Below are 6012 nucleotides of genomic sequence, written 5' to 3' on the forward strand. Positions count from 1 at the left end.
ATAAAATTTCGAACAAGCAAATCGAAATAATAATTGTAATAATAAATATATTATTGCATTAAATAAGAGATAAATAAATAAGCAAAAGCAAACAAATAACAAATTCGAACAAGCAAATCGAAATTATTAAATTTATTTAATATTATTATTATATTGTATATTAAATGCAATTAATTAATAAAACACTGTGTGTATATGGACCATAATATACACGCGTTGCGATATGTATTGTTCATCTCAGTTATGCGCATACATTGGATAATGCAACAACCTAAAATGTACAATGTTGTACCTGATTATTACAGGTTAATGTTTTATATAAATTTCAATATATATCGCTAAAAAAAAGTATTAATACCGTAAATGCCATTTAAAAAATACTTGATATATTATTGGTTATATGAAACTAAGACATTTCGCAGCATTCGTTTTAGGTATAAAAATCAATTTATTGAAGGAATTGATATATGCCAGTAAAATGGTGTATTTTTAATTTCTTTCAATAAAAACATATATGACAAAATTACCAAACCAATATATAAAACTCTAAGCGGTGGATCACTCGGCTCATGGGTCGATGAAGAACGCAGCAAACTGTGCGTCATCGTGTGAACTGCAGGACACATGAACATCGACATTTTGAACGCATATCGCAGTCCATGCTGTTATGTACTTTAATTAATTTTATAGTGCTGCTTGGACTACATATGGTTGAGGGTTGTAAGACTATGCTAATTAAGTTGTTTATATAAATTTTATAATGAAATTTTATAAGCATATGGTATATTATTGGATAATAATAATTTAATTATTATATTATTCATAATATTAACAAATATATGAAAAACATTATCTCACATTAGTAAATAATTTGAATGTGAAAAACGAAGAGAAATATTTTCTTTTTCAATCAAATAATACTGAGAAATGTCTAGCATAAAAAATTTATCTAGAATTGTCTCTTATTAAAGATTAGTAAATAGAAAGCCGTTGACAATATTATTATTCTTCGTTGATTCGTTAGACCAAACAAATGCCATACAAATATATAAAATATATAACGAATTTAATAAAATGTTTTATCATTATATATAAAGAATTAATTGCAAAAAAAGTTATACACAACCTCAACTCATATGGGACTACCCCCTGAATTTAAGCATATTAATTAGGGGAGGAAAAGAAACTAACCAGGATTTTCTTAGTAGCGGCGAGCGAAAAGAAATCAGTTCAGCACTAAGTCACTTTGTCTATATGGCAAATGTGAGATGCAGTGTATGGAGCGTCAATATTCTAGTATGAGAAATTAACGATTTAAGTCCTTCTTAAATGAGGCCATTTACCCATAGAGGGTGCCAGGCCCGTATAACGTTAATGATTACTAGATGATGTTTCCAAAGAGTCGTGTTGCTTGATAGTGCAGCACTAAGTGGGTGGTAAACTCCATCTAAAACTAAATATAACCATGAGACCGATAGTAAACAAGTACCGTGAGGGAAAGTTGAAAAGAACTCTGAATAGAGAGTTAAACAGTACGTGAAACTGCTTAGAGGTTAAGCCCGATGAACCTGAATATCCGTTATGGAAAATTCATCATTAAAATTGTAATATTTAAACAATATTATGATAATAGTGTGCATTTTTTCCATATAAGGACATTGTAATCTATTAGCATACAAAATTTATCATAAAATATAACTTATAGTTTATTCAAATTAATTTGCTTGCATTTTAACACAGAATAAATGTTATTAATTTGATAAAGTGCTGATAGATTTATATGAATACAGTGCGTTAATTTTTCGGAATTATATAATGGCATAATTATCATTGATTTTTGTGTTTATTATATGCACTTGTATGATTAACAATGCGAAAGATTCAGGATACCTTCGGGACCCGTCTTGAAACACGGACCAAGGAGTCTAACATATGTGCAAGTTATTGGGATATAAACCTAATAGCGTAATTAACTTGACTAATAATGGGATTAGTTTTTTAACTATTTATAGCTAATTAACACAATCCCGGGGCGTTCTATATAGTTATGTATAATGATATTTATATTATTTATGCCTCTAACTGGAACGTACCTTGAGCATATATGCTGTGACCCGAAAGATGGTGAACTATACTTGATCAGGTTGAAGTCAGGGGAAACCCTGATGGAAGACCGAAACAGTTCTGACGTGCAAATCGATTGTCAGAATTGAGTATAGGGGCGAAAGACCAATCGAACCATCTAGTAGCTGGTTCCTTCCGAAGTTTCCCTCAGGATAGCTGGTGCATTTTAATGTTATATAAAATAATCTTATCTGGTAAAGCGAATGATTAGAGGCCTTAGGGTCGAAACGATCTTAACCTATTCTCAAACTTTAAATGGGTAAGAACCTTAACTTTCTTGATATGAAGTTCAAGGTTATGATATAATGTGCCCAGTGGGCCACTTTTGGTAAGCAGAACTGGCGCTGTGGGATGAACCAAACGTAATGTTACGGTGCCCAAATTAACAACTCATGCAGATACCATGAAAGGCGTTGGTTGCTTAAAACAGCAGGACGGTGATCATGGAAGTCGAAATCCGCTAAGGAGTGTGTAACAACTCACCTGCCGAAGCAACTAGCCCTTAAAATGGATGGCGCTTAAGTTGTATACCTATACATTACCGCTAAAGTAGATGATTTATATTACTTGTGATATAAATTTTGAAACTTTAGTGAGTAGGAAGGTACAATGGTATGCGTAGAAGTGTTTGGCGTAAGCCTGCATGGAGCTGCCATTGGTACAGATCTTGGTGGTAGTAGCAAATAATCGAATGAGACCTTGGAGGACTGAAGTGGAGAAGGGTTTCGTGTGAACAGTGGTTGATCACGAGTTAGTCGGTCCTAAGTTCAAGGCGAAAGCCGAAAATTTTCAAGTAAAACACAAATGCCATACAAATATAATTATATTATATAAATCAAGCTAATTAATATACTTGAATAATTTTGAACGAAAGGGAATACGGTTCCAATTCCGTAACCTGTTGAGTATCCGTTTGTTATTAAATATGGGCCTCGTGCTCATCCTGGCAACAGGAACGACCATAAAGAAGCCGTCGAGAGATATCGGAAGAGTTTTCTTTTCTGTTTTATAGCCGTACTACCATGGAAGTCTTTCGCAGAGAGATATGGTAGATGGGCTAGAAGAGCATGACATATACTGTTGTGTCGATATTTTCTCCTCGGACCTTGAAAATTTATGGTGGGGACACGCAAACTTCTCAACAGGCCGTACCAATATCCGCAGCTGGTCTCCAAGGTGAAGAGTCTCTAGTCGATAGAATAATGTAGGTAAGGGAAGTCGGCAAATTAGATCCGTAACTTCGGGATAAGGATTGGCTCTGAAGATTGAGATAGTCGGGCTTGATTGGGAAACAATAACATGGTTTATGTGCTCGTTCTGGGTAAATAGAGTGTCTGGCATTTATGTTGGTCACTTGTTCCCCGGATAGTTTAGTTACGTAGCCAATTGTGGAACTTTCTTGCTAAAATTTTTAAGAATACTAATTGGGTTAAACCAATTAGTTCTTATTAATTATAACGATTATCAATTAACAATCAATTCAGAACTGGCACGGACTTGGGGAATCCGACTGTCTAATTAAAACAAAGCATTGTGATGGCCCTAGCGGGTGTTGACACAATGTGATTTCTGCCCAGTGCTCTGAATGTCAAAGTGAAGAAATTCAAGTAAGCGCGGGTCAACGGCGGGAGTAACTATGACTCTCTTAAGGTAGCCAAATGCCTCGTCATCTAATTAGTGACGCGCATGAATGGATTAACGAGATTCCTACTGTCCCTATCTACTATCTAGCGAAACCACAGCCAAGGGAACGGGCTTGGAATAATTAGCGGGGAAAGAAGACCCTTTTGAGCTTGACTCTAATCTGGCAGTGTAAGGAGACATAAGAGGTGTAGAATAAGTGGGAGATATTAGACTTCGGTTTGGTATCGCCAATGAAATACCACTACTCTTATTGTTTCCTTACTTACTTGATTAAATGGAACGTGTATCATTTCCTAGCCATTATACGGATATATTTATTATATCTTATGGTATTGGGTTTTGATGCAAGCTTCTTGATCAAAGTATCACGAGTTTGTTATATAATCGCAAACAAATTCTTTAATAAAACGGTGCATTTATGTATTTTTGATTTGAAAATTTGGTATAACTCCAATTACTCAGGTATGATCCAATTCAAGGACATTGCCAGGTAGGGAGTTTGACTGGGGCGGTACATCTCTCAAATAATAACGGAGGTGTCCCAAGGCCAGCTCAGTGCGGACAGAAACCACACATAGAGCAAAAGGGCAAATGCTGACTTGATCTCGGTGTTCAGTACACACAGGGACAGCAAAAGCTCGGCCTATCGATCCTTTTGGTTTAAAGAGTTTTTAACAAGAGGTGTCAGAAAAGTTACCATAGGGATAACTGGCTTGTGGCGGCCAAGCGTTCATAGCGACGTCGCTTTTTGATCCTTCGATGTCGGCTCTTCCTATCATTGTGAAGCAAAATTCACCAAGCGTTGGATTGTTCACCCATGCAAGGGAACGTGAGCTGGGTTTAGACCGTCGTGAGACAGGTTAGTTTTACCCTACTAATGACAAAACGTTGTTGCGACAGCATTCCTGCGTAGTACGAGAGGAACCGCAGGTACGGACCAATGGCACAATACTTGTTCGAGCGAACAGTGGTATGACGCTACGTCCGTTGGATTATGCCTGAACGCCTCTAAGGTCGTATCCGTGCTGGACTGCAATGATAAATAAGGGGCAATTTGCATTGTATGGCTTCTAAACCATTTAAAGTTTATAATTTACTTTATAAACGACAATGGATGTGATGCCAATGTAATTTGTAACATAGTAAATTGGGAGGATCTTTGATCACCTGATGCCGCGCTAGTTACATATAAAAGCATTATTTAATACAATGACAAAGCCTAGAATCAATTGTAAACGACTTTTGTAACAGGCAAGGTGTTGTAAGTGGTTGAGCAGCTGCCATACTGCGATCCACTGAAGCTTATCCTTTGCTTGATGATTCGATAATAAAGATGTTGCAAGCGGGCATAATCATTATGCTTGCTTGCAGCATCGCACGCCACTTTGTTTGTGGTGTGTAAGGTAGGGAAGAAGAAATATAAAAGACCTAAATTGGAAACATCAATATATAAGTAAATATTGAACAAACAAAATGTATCGTCATCTTATTAGTGACGCGATGATAAAGTGGCAAACATATTCCATGTATAAATATTCCTATGGTATTAAAATTCAAGTAAAGAGGACATATATAAAAGTTTGTATATATGGTTCATTCAATGGTAGCAGCGGTTGGTTGGTTGGTGTCTGCTCCTCTTATTGTTCAAAACTTATGTTATGGTAGCAAGTCTATATCGTCATATTATTAGTGACGCGAAAAAGTAGTGGCAAAACATATTCCATGTATAAATAAATATTCCTATGGTATTGAAATTCAAGTAAAGAGGCCATTCAAGTAAAGAGGACTTATATAAATATAAGTATATATAATGGTAGCAGCGCGGTTGGTTGGTTGGTGTGTCTGCTCCTCTTATTGTTCAAAACTTATGTTATGGTAGCAAGACTGTATCGTCATATTATTAGTGACGCGAAAAAGTAGTGGCAAAACATATTCCATGTATAAATATTCCTATGGTATTGAAATTCAACTAAAGAGGACATATAAAATTACTATCAATGGTAGCAGTGGTTGGTTGGTTGGTGGTTGGTTGGCGGCTGCTCCTATTATTGTTCAAGACTTATGTTATGGTAGCAAGTCTGTATCGTCATATTAATTATTAGTGACGCGAAAAAGTAGTGGAAATCATATTCCATGTATAAATAGATTCCTATGGTAATGAAATTTTCAAGTAAAGAGAGGACCATTCAAGTAAGAGGACATATAAAAAGTAAGTATATGTTCCTCCAATGGTAGCAGTGGTTG

At 35.8% G+C, this 6012-nt stretch overlaps 2 non-coding genes across 2 annotated transcripts; both read left to right on the top strand.

Annotated features, from left to right (window-relative positions):
* The first annotated feature begins 542 nt into the window (after positions 1 to 542).
* Positions 543 to 721, top strand: LOC119562082. The gene has a single exon (XR_005221657.1). It is a non-coding gene; the product is annotated as a 5.8S ribosomal RNA (ribosomal RNA).
* Positions 722 to 1122: 401 nt separating this feature from the next.
* LOC119562049 lies at positions 1123 to 5093 on the top strand. Its single transcript, XR_005221638.1, has one exon. It is a non-coding gene; the product is annotated as a large subunit ribosomal RNA (ribosomal RNA).
* The last annotated feature ends 919 nt before the right edge of the window (positions 5094 to 6012 follow it).

Source organism: Drosophila subpulchrella, unplaced genomic scaffold, assembly GCF_014743375.2.
Source record: "Drosophila subpulchrella strain 33 F10 #4 breed RU33 unplaced genomic scaffold, RU_Dsub_v1.1 Primary Assembly Seq391, whole genome shotgun sequence".
NCBI lineage: Eukaryota > Metazoa > Arthropoda > Insecta > Diptera > Drosophilidae > Drosophila > Drosophila subpulchrella.